We start from the raw sequence: 16,028 nt of genomic DNA on the forward strand, positions 1-16,028 counted from the left end.
GAAGAGAAGTGAAAGTCAAAGGAGAAAAGGAAAGATATGCCCATTTGAATGCAGAGTTCCAAAGACTAGCAAGGGGAGATAAAAAGCCTTCCTCAGCAATCAATGCAAAGAAAAAGAGGAAAACAATAGAATGGGAAAGACTAGAGATCTCTTCAAGAAAATTAGAGATACCAAGGGAACATTTCGTGCAAATATGAGCACAATAAAGGACAGAAATGGTATAGACCTAACAGGAGCAGAAGATATTAAGAAGAGGTGGCAAGAATACACAGAAAAACTATACAAAAAAAAGATCTTCATGACCCAGATAATCACGATTATATGATCACTCACCTAGAGCCAGACATCCTGGAATGTGAAGTCAAGTGGGTCTTAGAAAGCATCACTACGAACAAAGCTAGTGGAGGTGATGGAATTCCAGTTGAGCTGTTTCAAATCCTGAAAGATGATTCTGTGAAAGTGCTGCACCCAATATGCCAGCAAATTTGGAAAACTCAGCAGTGGCCACAGGACTGGAAAAGGGCAGTTTTCACAAAGAAAGGCAATGCCAACAAATGCTTAAACTACTGCACAATTGCACTCATCTTATATGCTAGCAAAGTAATGCTCAAAATTCTCCAAGCCAGACTTTAACAGTACATAAGCCAAGAACTTTCAGATGTTCAAGCTCGATTTAGAAAATGCAGAGGAGCCAGAGATCAAATTGCCAACATCCGCTGGATCATCGAAAAAGCAAGAGAGTTTCAGAAAAACATCTACTTCTGCTTTATTGACTATGTCAAAGCCTTTAACTGTGTGGATCACAAGAAACTATGGAAAATTCTTCATGAGATGGGACTACCAGACCACCTGACTTGCCTTCTCCAAAATCTGTATGCAGGTAAAGAAGCAACAGTTAGAACTGGACATAAAACAACAGACTGGTTCCAAATAGGAAAAGGAGTACGTCAAGGCTGTATATTTTCACCCTGCTTATTTAATTATCTGCAGAGTACATCTTAAGAAATGCTGGGATGGATGAAGCACAATATGGAATCAAAATTGCCAGAAGAAATATCAATAGCCTCAGATACGCAGATCTGAGTATGGCAGAAAATGAAAAAGAACTAAAGAGCCTCTTGATAAAAGTGAAAGAGGAGAGTGCAAAAGTTGGCTTAAAACTCATCATTCAGAAAGCTAAGATCATGGCATCTGGTCCCATCACTTCATGGGAAATAGATGGGGAAACAGTGGAAACAGTGGCTGATTTTATTTTGGGGGGCTCCAAAATCACTGCAGATGGTGACTGCAGCCATGAAATTAAAGGACGCTGGCTCCTTGGAAGAAACGCTGTGATCAACCTAGACAGAATATTAAAAATCAAAGACATCATTTTGCCAACAAAGGTCCAGCTAGTCAAAGCTACAGTTTTTTCAGTAGTCATATATGGATATGATAGTTGGATTATAAAGACAGCTGAGCACCGAAGAATTGATGCTTTTGAACTGTGGTGTTGGGGAAGATTCTTGAGAGTCCCTTGGACAGCAAGGAGATCCAACCAGTCCATCCTAATGGAAATCAGTCCTAAATATTCATTGGAGTGACTGATGCTGAAGCTGAAACTCCAATACTCTGGCCACCTGATGCAAAGAATTGACTCATTGGAAAAGACCTTGCTGCTGGGAAAGATTGAGGGTGGGAGAAGAAGGGGGCAACAGAAAATGAGATGGTTGGATGATATCGCTGACTCGATGGACATGAATTTAAGTAAATTCCAGGATTTGGTGATGGACAGGGAGGCATGTCATGCTGCAGTCCATGGTGTCTCAAGGAGTTGGACATGACTAAGCGACTGAACTGAACTGAACTAAATATAAATTTAAGCTTTTGAACACATCTCCTGAAATCTTGCTGAAATTAGTGGAATACTTTAAAATGCTATAAAACTGCATGTTGCAAAGCATAATAGAAACAAATTAAAACCTAATCACATGTAGACAGAGATGCTGAAAAGAAAGCCAGGGTTGCAGAATCCTGTTTGGCATTCAAAGTGCCAACAAGGGACAACTGTTTGAAGTCCCATTCTTGAGACCAAAAAATTTCTTTTATTACCCCCACTCTTCAACAAACCTAATATAAAAAAATACAGAACTTCTCTGGTTTCACTTTTCCAGGAAATAAAATCTCCATTTCCTAAAATTGTGAGAAAGGAGTAATTACCAGTATGCATCAGAAAGAAGTAGGAACCTGAGGGGTCAAATAGATATTTTTACAGACATTTAACAAAATTCTGCTATTAGTTGTTTTCTATCCTTCACTCTCCAACTCCAGTGACTCTCCAGAATTATTCTGGAGCAAACCAAAAATTAGGAGGAGGTTTTTCATCTGCCCATTAGGAATTCAAACAACAGAAAACATTGGGAGAAAAAAATTGCAAAATAATAATAAAACTTTATTGTCGAATAGCATGAAACAGCCCAAATTCATGAGTTTAAAAATCTCACTGAGGTACACCATGGGGAAGTTAAAATATCAGAGGTAAAGGGAAGATATTATTAATAAAATATTTCTAAGAGGAAAAACAATAGTATAAAAGGTCAGAAACAAAAATGGAACAAAATTTCACAAAAGCAATATTAGAAGCTTTAAAAAATTAATGTCATAAATTTTTTTGAGAAAAGAATGATTTACAACAATGTATAGCATAATCCATGAAGGAAAAAAAGGTGATAAACTGGACTTTATCAAATTAAAGTGTTTTGCTCCTTAAGAAAAAAAAGCCACAGACTCAGAGGAAATATTTGCAAATCACATCTGATTAAAACACTTGTATGGAAAATATATAATCATCTTATAAAACTCAGCAGCAAGAAAACAGATTTAAAATGTTTAAAAAAGCTACAGATTCGAACTGACACGTAACCAAAGGAAATATATGGATGGCAAATAAACCCATGAAATGATGCTTAACATCATTTGTCATTAGGAGAAAACAAATTAAAACTGCAATGAGATTCCACTATATAACTATTAAAAATGTCAAAATAATTTTTCAAAACCAAACAATAACAAATGCTGACAATGATGTAAAATGGCAGAAATGCTCATTCGTTACTAGTGGAAATGTCAGTGGTACCACTTTAAAAGACAGTTTGAGAGTTTTCTGTAAATTAAACACAGAAACTTAGCTGAGTACTGGAAAGATACAAAATCTGTAAGCATGTACTTTAATATTTTGGAGTGTTTGGAGTTGTCTTATGAAAAAAGTTACATGAAAATTATATACCAAGGCAAAGTATGTAGCCACTGAAAGGTGTAAATACTTTGACTCAGAAAATTATTGAGGGTAGCATGAGATAATGTGTATGAATGATACCTGACCCTTGGCAAAAATGTCAGGAATAGTGGCTTTCTAGTTTCCTGCTGAAAAAACAACTAACAGCTAGTTTGAGACTCATCTTGCTCCTTCTATTTTGATAGGTCATCAGGAGCTTGACAAACTTTCATGACCAAAAAAAAAAGTGAAATCTCAGCAGAAATTGCCATGCAAAAAAGCCTAGATATAACAAAAATAAAAACTCAGAGTTTCTCACTTATACTGTCATTGTCGAATATACAGTGCTTTGGAACAACGTGTTCTGCACATCCATTTGTGGTTGAATGGCATTTACCTCATTTATTTTCCCTCTTTTTGTTTCTATCCATCTTTTTTTTCCTTCTCACAATTCTTGGATCACTAATTTTTTTATATTGAGTATTGTACTTTTTCAAATAGATACAAATCTAAAAGAAAACCATTTATTTATCTTGGATTTAATATCCGATCCTTGCTTTACTGTAATCTGTTTCCTTTCAGTCTCTCCTTGAAAACTTCTACTACAACATTGCATACTTTCCTGACTATTTGACAGTATCTATTCATCTCAGCTTTTAAGTGCTCCAGTCTTTGTTTCTTTTATACATAAGTTAGGTAAGATTTTTCTTAAGTCATAGATGAAGCTTAGATCCAGCTAGTTAAATCCATCACAATGTAATTAGTCCTTTAGCACAGTATTCTTTATTTCTGTTTTCTTTGAAATGTCTGTCTCTTTCATCTCTTTATTCTTAATTTATTAATAAGATGAAATTCATTTTTCCTTTGATTTAGTTACAAAATCCGCTCAATTAAAGTGGCATATATAGGTAAATGTGTATAGAGAAAAATGAGAGATATTGCACACAATCCAAGCATAATAACATTTTGATATCACTCAATGTAAATATTAGTGATTCTTTACCTGGGCACACAGAACATTTGAGATTAAGATATATACATACTCTTTCTGAGCAAATAAAAAAATACAGACACGATTATAAACACATAGTTTTGCATAAAAATTGTAAGAGACATACTGATCTCTTTGAAACATATTTCTTACTATTGCCTTCACATTGACAAGATGATGACTAATGATATAAAAAACTGAGCAACAATGTCATGCCACAGAGACAGTAGTAAGTAACATGATTTTTAAGGAAACAGCATGATAATAACATGAAATATAGCAACATAATTGAAACTTAAGTCACTGTGGGAGGGGGAAAAATCTCTGAATAAGCAGTACTGTAAAAGTATAAAAGAGAGATAATAGCTACTTGAAATGGAATTGGAAATAAACTCTCCAAGATACCCAAAGAATAGATGTTTGATTGTGACTGTGTGATCTGGGAAGTTAACATTGAAGATGAGCCTTAGAAAATAGGCAAGGCTTCGCTGACTAGAGAATTTGGGAAAAAAAAAAAAAAATCACTCCTGATTTCCTGATGGTTTCAACAAGAAAGACAGAAAATTGCAGACAAATAATCTGAATGGTAACAGCAAACATGTAACAAAGCACTTGAAAGAAAGTGAAAGTGAAGTTGCTCAGTCCTGTCCAACTCTTTGCAACCCCATTGACTGTAGCCTAACAGGTTCCTCCCTCCATGGGATTCTCCAGGCGAGAGTATTGGAGTGGGTTGCCATTTCCTTCTCCAGGGGATCTTCCCAACCCAGGATCGAACCCAGGTCTTCCGCATTCCAGGCAGATGCTTTAACCTCTGAGCCACCAGGGAAGCCCTAACAAAGCACTTACTACATTCTAAATACTGTATACATATTAACTAATTTAATCTTTATAACAGCCTTCTCCAATTGATACCAGTATTATTGCCATTTTTAAGATAGGGAACATGAGGCAGAGATAATGAGCAATAGGGCTGAACCCAACAGAACTTGTAAGTGACGGAGCCAGATTTTGGATTCAGAAAGTGTTGGAGAAGTTCTTGAGAGGTCATGATCTCCAGTTGATATGAGCTGGATCTGGGCAATTAGAGGTTCCTAATTCTCTCCCTTGCCTATGAAATATATGTTCTGCTCATTGTTCTCACAGCCAGAGCTCTTTCAGTGTTGTAACCTTGAAAGAGTAATGCGTTACTGAGACCATCTGGATGGAATTTGTGACTAAACCTCTTTAAGGACTCTATGTAAACATTTTAAGATTCTTGCAGGCAGTTGTGGAGATCCATTTGTCTGTGGACATTCAAGACAAACCTCAAATGTAAGTTCCTTTGTTTATTAAGCCTGCCACCTGCTAAACAAGAATGGCCTACCTCTGTCTTGGGTCTCTCCTTGCCTTTGATATGGAAAGGGCAGTTTTTTTAATTTCATTACAGGAATTCCCAAGGTTGTAAACTAACAAGAAGATTGGCTCCAAATCTATCTTCTTAACTATTATGATATTCCACCTCCATAAGGCAGGATCAGACCCTTGGGTAACAATGGAAAGCATGTAGTTAGAAGCTGTCACTCTCCAAACGGGTACTATTTATAGGTTTCAGCGATCAGTATGAGCAGACCTTCCTGCTCAGCCTTAGACTGCTTAAGTGAGCACACTAGAAACCATTCCCAATAAATCAGAACTGGCTTGAAAATTGAAAGCCACGTAGTATGCCTGTTAGAGTAGCAAATTCTCTCAGTGTGTGAATAAAATAGAAATATTAAGGGCTGTAGATTGGGAGAATAGCAATATATTTTATAATAATCTAGGCTAAGTAAACAAAACAAAACATATTGGGGCTGAAATAGCTTCAGTGAAATTAAAAGAACAAAGATGCCATGGCAGCATTGACTCAATGGGCATGAGTTTGAGTAAACTCCCAGAGATGATGCAGGACAGGGAAGCCTGGCATGCTGCAGTTCATGGGGTGGCAAAGAGTTGGGCACAACTGAGCAACTGAACAACAATGCATGCCAGGTTCAGGTCCTATCTTCTAAGAGTTTCTAGTTTAGTTACAAAATGTCACTTTCATGCATTTTTTTTAAATTCACTGAAATTGTTTTAGTTCCAGTTATTTCTATTTTATTTTCACACAGATAATTTGCTACTCTAACAGGCATACTGCATGACTTTCAACTTCCAAGCCAGTCTGATTTATTGGGGATGGTTTCTAGTCAGATTCCTTTGCCACAGATAAATATTTTTCCTCTTAATGAGGAATAAAATGCAGTATTACAGAAGCCAATTTAGTCTGATCTTTATAGTATATCTTAATTAAAAAAAAAAAAAGGGCCTTATTGTCTTACCCAGATGGGGAACCTAATCATAAGTGTACTTGGGAAGATAGGAATTGATGTAGAGAAAATTACTCTGTTCTAAATAGTTGTTAAATGGCCTATCCTATACATAAAATTTTCATAGAATTTTTTAAATGATATTTTTAATAATTTTATTTATTTATTTGGCTGTGCCAGGTCTTAGTTGCAACATATGGGATCTTCAATCTTCGTTGCAGCATACTGTATCTTTAGTTGTGATATGCAAACTCAGTTGTGGCATGTGGGATCTAGTTCTCCAACCAGGGATCAAACCCCAGCCACGTGCACTGGGAGCCTTAGCCACTAGACCACTAGGGAAGTCTCTCCTCACAGGATTTTGAGAGAATAACACGGAGAAGGAAATCCAAATTCTGTAAATGATGAAGACAACAGGTTCTCCAGCTAAACTGCCTATTCTGTTTCTTCACAAATAACTGTGATTAGAGAAAGAGCAGGCAAGGAGTATACGGTAGAGATTTTGATTAGCAGAGAAATCATTTCCACTGGGTCTTTTCTGAGCCTTCATATTATGCAGAGTCCCTACACAGGAGTTGTACAATTTATCAAGGCTGTAATTTCAGGTCCTCTAATCAGTGCACATAATGTATTTTTTTATCAGTTTAGATAAAAATTTTAGTTGCTTTGTATATTATAGTTTTGTTTGATATCATGTTCCCATTTGATCCTGGAAAGTTTAGTGAAGATACATTATACATTTTTTTTTAACTGAATGTGTTCTGATTTTCTGTACCCAAACACACATCTTTAACTTCCTCATATATATATCAGTAACAGTCTTTAATGAACTCTGTGTGCCTATGTCATAAGGTATAAGCCATATAGTTCTGTGTATAAGTATTTGGATTCTACAGTAAGAAAGAACATAGTATGTTTCATACCCTATTTCTTTAAGAGTTAAACTTCAAACAAAATTCAATTTAGATGGTTCAAATAAAGGGGAGTTAAGGAAGAGATTACTTGTAGAGGAGGAAAATTTAGGAAGGATAGGAAAGGATCCTAGACTGGTATTAGCCATAAACCACTGATTTCCTTGGGGACTGAATTGGAAGAGGGAAAGAAGAGGAGCTGGAGAAAGAGGATATGGGGGAAAGCCCAACTGGCAATAGCGATCGTCACGGAGAGATGTGCTGTGCTTAGTCACTTCAGTCATACCCAATCCTTTGTGACCCCATGGACCATAGCCCACCAGGCTCCTCTGACCATGGGGATTCTCCAGGCAAGAATACTGGAGTGAGTTGCCATGCCTGCCTCCAGGGGATCTTCCTGACCCAGGAATTGAACCAGGGTCTCCTGCACTGCAGGCAGATTCTTTACCAGCTGAGCTATGTAGGGAAAAAAAGGTAGAGAACAGGTGTGGTTAGAGAAAGGCAAACTGATGATTAGTTTGCAATTCTTCACATTTTTCTAGTATCAGTGATCCTCAGTTATCATTGCCTCAGATATGAAGCAATGCAGGTACGATATAGTATCCATTTTCCAGACTTGTGATGTTTATACACAGCTTAAGTAGTCAAACTCAGAAAATAAGAAAAAAAAAAAAACTTTCAGATATATGTATATATACACATATATACAAATGTGTATATATTTGATAAATATATGCAATTATTTGCAATATGTAAGGGCTTCCTTGGTGGCTCAGATGGTACAGAATCTGCCTGCAGTGCAGGAGACCTGGGTTTGATCCCTGGGTTAGGAAGATCCTCTGGAGAAGGAAAGGACAACTCAATCCAGTTTTGCCTTCTCCAGGGGAGACCTACTCCCAACCCATTCTTGCCTGGAGAATTCTATGGACAGAGGGGACTGGCAGGCTACAGTCCATGGGTCTCAAAAAGTCAGACACAACTGAAAATATATGTGATTATCTGAAATAGGATTTTTTTTCACATACTAGATTATCTGGAATATCTGTATTTTTCTTCAGTACAACTAAAATACTATGCCAAGTGTTCAGTAAGGGATAGAAGAAATTTCTAGCTTAAATTTTATATTTATTTCTTCTCATAGTCAGGCTGCAATTAAATTATTAACAAATAAAAATGTAATAAAGTTGTAAGTACAAGAAGAAAGGTTTAAGGTTCATTACTTGACTGCAGGTTTCAATAAATTCTTTGCAAAGTAGGTTGACAAGTGGTAACTGATTTGGCTGAGAAAAGTATTTAATGAATGGACAAAAGAATATGTTTGAATTTGGCAATAAGTCGTTCATGATCTGAGCCTTATGATTATACAGTGGAAGTGAGAAATAGATTTAAGGGACGAAATCTGATAGAGTACCTGATGGACTATGGACAGAGGTTAGTGACATTGTACAGGAGACAGGGATCAAGACCATCCCCAAGAAAAACAAGTGCAAAAAGGCAAAATGGCTGTCTGAGGAGACCTCACAAATACCTATAAAAAGAAGAGAAGCAAAAAGCAAAGGAGAAAATGAAAGATATGAACATCCAAATGGAGAGTTCCAAAGAGCAAAAAGGAGAGATAAGAAAGCCTTCCTCAGTGATCAATGCTAAGAAATAGGAGAAAACAATAGAATGGGAAAGACTAGAGATCTCTTCAAGAAAATTAGAGATACCAAGGGAACATTTCAGCCAAAGATGGGCTCAATAAAGGAAAGATATGGTAGGGACCTAACAGAAGCAGAAGATATTAAGAAGAGGTGGCAAGAATACACAAAGGAATTGTACAAAAAAGATCTTCATGACCCAGATAATCACGATTATATGATCACTCACCTAGAGCCAGACATCCTGGAATGTGAAGTCAGGTGAGTCTTAGGAAGCATCACTGCGAACAAACCTAGTGGAGGTGATGGAATTCCAGTTGAGCTGTTCAAATCCTAAAAGATGATGCTGTGGAAGTGCTGCACTCAATATGCCAGCAAATTTGGAAAACTCAGCAGTGGCCACAAGACTGGAGAAGGTCAGTTTTCATTCCAATCCCAAAGAAAGGCAATGCCAAAGAATGTGCAAACTACTGCACAATTGCACTCATCTCACATGCTAGAAAAGTAATGCTCAAAATTCTCCAAGCCAGACTTCAGCAATACGTGAACTGTGAACTTCCTGATGTTCAACCCGGTTTTAGAAAAGGCAGAGGAACAAGAGACCAAATTGCCAACATCCGCTGGATCATCGAAAAAGCAAGAGAGTTCCAGAAAAACATCTATTTCTGCTTTAATGACTATGCCAAAACCTTTGACTGTGTGGATCACAATAAACTGTGGAAAATTCTGAAAGAGATGGGAATACCAGACCACCTGACCTGCCTTTTGAGAAACCTGTATGCAGGTCAGGAAGCAACAGTTAGAACTGGACATGGAACAACAGACTGGTTCCAAATAGGAAAAGGAGTACGTCAAGGCTGTATATTGTTACCCTGCCTATTTAACTCATATGCAGAATACATCATGAGAAACACTGGGCTAGAGGAAGCACAAGCTGGAATCAAGATTGCCGGGAGAAATATCAATAACCTCAGATATGCAGATGACACCACCCTTATGGCAGAAAGTGAAGAGGAGCTAAAAAGCCTCTTGATGAAAGTGAAACAGGAGAGTTAAAAAGTTGGCTTATAGCTCAACATTCAGAAAACTGAGATCATGGCATCTGGCCCCATCACTTCATGGCAAATAGATGGAGGAACAGTGGAAACAGTGGCTGACTTCATTTGGGGGGGAGGCTCCAAAATCACTGCAGATGATGATTGCAGCCATGAAATTAAAAGCTGCATATTCCTTGGAAGGAAAGTTATGACCAACTACATAACATATTAAAAAGCAGAGATATTACTTTGTCAACAAAGGTCTGTCTTGTCAAGGCTATTGTTTTTCCAGTGGTCATGTATGGATGTGAGAGTTGGACTATAAAGAAAGCTGAGTGCCGACAAATTGATACTGTTGAACTGTGGTGTTGGAGAAGACTCTTGAGAGTCCCTTGGACTGCAAGGAGATCCAACCAGTCCATCCTGAAGGAGATCAGTCCTGGGTGTTCATTGGAAGGACTGATGTTGAAGCTGAAACTCCAATACTTTGGCCACCTTATGCGAAGAGCTGACTCATTGGAAAAGACCCTGATGTTGGGAATGATTGAGGGCAGGAGGAAAAAGGGTCGACAGAGGATGAAATGGTTGGATGGCATCACCTACTCCATGGACAAGGGATTGGGTGGACTCCGGGAATTGGTGATGGACAGGGAGGCCTGGCATGCTGCAGTTCATGGAGTTGCAAAGAGTCAGACACGACTGAACGACTGAACTGAACTGACTCATATAGATACATTTTTGAATAAACAAATAAATGGGGGAGAATAGACAATACATAAGTAGATATCCTACCCTCAAAGCAGAGAAGTATAACTCTCCATTCCTTAATAAGGGGCTACACATAATGACTCCTTCCAAAACATAAAGTATAGAAAGTGGAAAAAGACTAACTTAACAGCAGAGAAACCTGAAAAAACATTGCCTCAGCCTAGCGATCAAAATCAAAATCAATAGTGCTCAGTCCTGTTGATAGAATGTAACCTTAATATGATATAATAATAACGGCAGTTCGCCTCCGGGGTCTTCCTGCCAAAAATATGTAACTCCATCATACTGGGAGGAAAAACATCAGACAAATCCCAGCTGACAGGCATTCCAAAAGGTAGCTGATCAGTCCTCTTTAAAACTGCCAAGGTTATTAAAGGCAAAGAAAGTCTGAGAAAACATCTTCAGCCAAGTGGAGTCTGAAGGAACATTACAACTAAAATTAATGTGCTATCTTGAATAAGAGTTTGTAATAGAGAAAGGACATTAGGAAAAATTAAGGAAATTTTAATGAGGTATGGACTTTAATAATAATATATCAATATTGTTTACTAATTGTGACAAATGTTCCATACTGGAAATAGAGTTTCAATTTTCTAGTAATTCTAAATATATTCTAAAAATTTATCTAAAATTTTAATGTCCTACATGCAAATTATCAATTAGCAGATATTTATTGAGTCACTTTTCTTGTGGAACTGCATAGCTTCACCTTGTAGGGAAATTTAGAGCCACTAAAGCCAGTCATATGGGGAAAGAGTGGAAACAGGAGAGACTTTACTTTTTTGGTCTCCAAAATCACTGTAGATGGTGATTGCAGCCATGAAATTAAAAGACACTGACTCCTTAGAAGGAAAGCTATGATCAACCTAGAGCATCTTTAAAATCAAAGACATCATTTTGCCAGCAAATGTCCATCTAGTCAAAGCTACAGTTTTTCCAGCAGTCATGTATGGATGTGAGAGTTGGACTATAAAGAAAGCTGAGCACCAAAGAATTTATGCTTTTGAACTGTGATGTTGGAGAAGACTCTTGACAGTCCCTTGGACTGCAAGGCAATCCAATCACTCCATTCTAAAGGAAATCAGTCTTGAATATTATTGGAAGGACTGATGCCGAAGCTGAAATTCCAATACTTTGGCCACCTGATTCAAAGACTGACTCATTGGAAAAGATCCTGCTGCTGAGAAAGATTGAAGGTGGGAGGAGGAGGGGACAACAGAGGATGAGATGGTTAGATGGCATCACCAAGCCAATGGACATGAGTTTGAGTAAGCTCCAGGAGTTGGTGATGGACAGGGAAGCCTGGTGTGCTGCCCTCCATGGGGTCACAGAGAGTCGGACACAATTGAGAGACTCAACTGAACTGAAAAGTCAGTCAGGAAAAAAAAGAATCACGGTGACTGTAGAAACAGTCAGAGACTTCACAGATGTGTAGCTGTAAAGAATCTGCCTGCCAATTTGAGACAGAGGCAAGAGACACAGGTTCGATCTCTGGGTCGGGAAGATCGTCTGGAGAAGGAAATGGCAACGCACTCCAGTATTCTTGCTTGAAAATTTCCATGGACAGAGGAGCCTGGTGGACTACAGTTCATGGGGCTGCAGAGAGTCAGGCATGACTGAGCACAGACGCTTAAAATATACAGATACCAGAAATATCACTGGAAGCTTTTAGACACAGAAAAATTAAGTAGCAACTGCTTAATATAAGAACCTAATTGAAATCTTACTTGTGGACAACCATCCACATTCCTGTAACATTGGATTTGGGAGCAAGAAGAGTTGTTTTTGTTTTAAATAGGCAGCAAATCCTTACAAATTCATGATTCCAAATCTCTAAAAAACAAACCATCCACAAACTTATTCTGCTAAAACCTCTAGCACTTTATAGTGTGTTCACTCTCTGAGCTGTGTGACGTCTAGATTTTTAGAGTCTATTTGCAAATCAAAAGATACTGGAATGCCACAGAAAGGGACCGTTAGACTTAACAGAAATGACTAATCATTATTTATTCTTTTAAATCTTAACCCTAACTATGTCTCTGGGCTATCAGGCCTAATTCTATCATCAATAACAGTGATCTATTTAAGACATGCCTAAATGATTTTTCCCTCTTCTCTCTCATATCACTAGTCATACATTTTTTTTAAATAATTGACTCTTTAGAGAAAGTTAATAATTAACCAAGGAATTTCTATTAATGAAAGTGTTATATTGATTTTTCTCTTTAAAAAGCACATGCATTTTTATTAAAATTTTATATTACCCAGGTGACAACTTATGTCACGAGGCCTTTAAACATTGAGGTAAGTTTGCTTTGAAGTTCTGTGTCACGTTAGACTGACCATGATTTGCCACTTATTTGTGAAATTCCTGTGGTGCTTTTAGCTACATGATTACATCTGACACTAGCTTTTTTCCCCAGTGAATTTTCACCCTCCACTTTGCAACCTGTTTCTATTTGCAAAGTTTTACATGTCCAGAAATTTATACAAATTTGCAATTCAGTTCCACTCCTGCAATTAAAAAAAAAAAAAACCAAAATACAAAAGCTCTTTATGGATGTAGCAGATTTTACAGAAAGTTTGGTATGATGAAGGGGTTTATAAGCTAGCAAATAGAAGATTAAATGTTAAGTATCTTTGGTATAAAAGCATTTATTTGCTCATCCTGCAGCTTCGTTCTGTCATCTTCCATGTCTTCATAATCTTCGTTTCCTCTTCACTTCTGTGTCACTTTCTGTATCAATTTCTGTCACTGTTCTGTCACGTTTTATGTAGATGAAACACAAAACACAAAGCCAGAAATATTTTCTTTCTGTTTTTTTTTTTTTTTGGATGTGCTGGGTCCTTGTTGCTATATATGGGCTTTCTCTAGTTGCAGTGAGCAGGGGCTACTCTCTGAGTACTTCATACTCTCAGCAAGGCCTCTAGGACTTGGGGCTTCAGTAGTTGGGGCCTCGTTGCCCTGAGACATATAGGGTCTTATTTCCTGGACCAAGGATCAAACCTGTGTCCCCTGCATTGGCAGATGGACTCTTAAACCACTGGACCACCAAGGACGTCCTCAGAAAAATTTTCTTAAAGAAAATTCTTCCTGTTTTATTCTATAGAATAATGCAATTTTCTCCAGTTTCCTCTCTAAATTCAGCTTTAATACATCTATCTAATCCAATATTTGCTCGATTACACTGCACTAACTAGCAAGAAAGAGAATTTATTTTTTACTTCAGAATTTAATGACCTAGAATCTGCCTATGGGCTGATGCTTCAGATATTATAATAGAAGTGTACCTAAGCTACCAAATATGCAATTAACTTCATACCTAAACACACGGAAGAATTCCTCCTTCAATGTTCTACACATTGTTAAAACTTATCATCAAGTGTAGTCTTTTTCTTGTTTGGGTTTTTAGAAACATTTGACAGAGAAAATGACTCCTGGCTAAAAAGTTACTTTTTTAAATCTGTTTCTTAATTGGAGTATAATTGCTTTACAATGTTATGTTAGTTCCTGCTGTACAATCACGTGAATCAGCTATATATACGCATCCCCTCCCTCTTGAGCCTCTCTTCCACATGCATCCCCCATTTGGCCCTGGAAAATTACTCTTTATTGAGCTCTGTGGCACTATATTGTCCTGGTCTTCCTCTTGTATTACTAGATCCTCATTTTCAAGTTTCTTTGCTGCTCACTTATCAGCATTTTGGTATCTAAAAATTGGAGAGACACAGGGCTCTGTCCTTAGTCTTCTTCTCTTTTTATTTATTCTATTTTTTACTCCCCAGATGCTCTCACTTTAACTCATGAGATTTACATATTATCTATAAATATGTGGCCACCCCAATTTTATCATTTTCTGATCTCTTAACTGAAGCCTATACTTGTCTATCCAATCAGTTACTTTAAATTTCCTTTATTTAGCATATCCCCAAACTGAACAATTTATTTTCCCCAAATTTACACCCTCCATATTTTTCTTTATCTATATAATTTGAAGTGCATATCTAAACTTTCAGCAGTGTAACTGTCTTCTTTTAAAATAAATCCTAAGTCTACCCAGCTCTCACCATCTTACTGATACCATGTTTTCCAAAGCACTATCATCTGTTCCATGGAAAGGTCCTTCTTCCAGGCTTATTTTTACAGTTTATTTTTCTCCATGGAGCATTTTAAAATGTAGTAATATATTCTCCCTTGGATCAAAAACCCTCCAATGGACACCAATCTCACACACAGTAAATCCTCAATGCTTAACATGATCAAAAATATTCTGTGCAGTTAGAGTCTTGGCAGTATCTCTGAACTGATCTCACCTGAGCCTTCCCCTTGTCCATTGTAGCCACACTGACTCCCTTGCTATTTCTTGAGCAAATCCATCATATTCCCTTATCACAGCCTTTTCCCTTGCTGTTCCACAGAATTTCTATTCCCTTAGTCCATTTAATTTGCTTCTAAAATGGAACTTTCTCAATTAGGCTTTTCCTGTCTACACTATCTAAAGTGATACTATCTTCCACAAGCAACCTACCCCCATTCTTCTTTCCTTAATTTTTCACCATAACATTTATTAACCATCATTGTATTATTTGTTGATTTATTTTTTATTTTTTCTTCCCATCAAAAGGTAAGTTCAGTGTCTAGCATGTAGTAGATACTTATATTTATTTAATATATGAATCATTTCTTTCCAAGGTTTTAAATTTTTTTAAAGATTTTTACCATTCATTAAAAGTATATACCATCATAAACTATTCTAAAGATCGATAACCTCTGAAGAAAAAGTATGGAGAGATTTTTATGTCAATTTATTCTTTTCAACAAAATATTGGACTCCTGAGAGTATATTAAAGTTTAAAACAGTTTTTTATTATATAAATAATTGCTATTGACAGTAAAGGTATATTTAATTTGACTTGCAAAATGTACATTATCAGCAACCTACATTTCAAGTTAGGCCTACAAGAAATTTGAGTATTGTTTTCTTTCAATTGAAGAAGCAAAGAGGTAGTGTTTCTAAAATAATTTGAAAGATAGAAAAGAAATCAGTAGCTCTAATCTCTACTCTTAGTGTTTAGATTGGGCCATTAACTCACTTCCGTTTTC

Source organism: Capra hircus, chromosome 3, assembly GCF_001704415.2.
Source record: "Capra hircus breed San Clemente chromosome 3, ASM170441v1, whole genome shotgun sequence".
NCBI classification, from domain to species: domain Eukaryota; kingdom Metazoa; phylum Chordata; class Mammalia; order Artiodactyla; family Bovidae; genus Capra; species Capra hircus.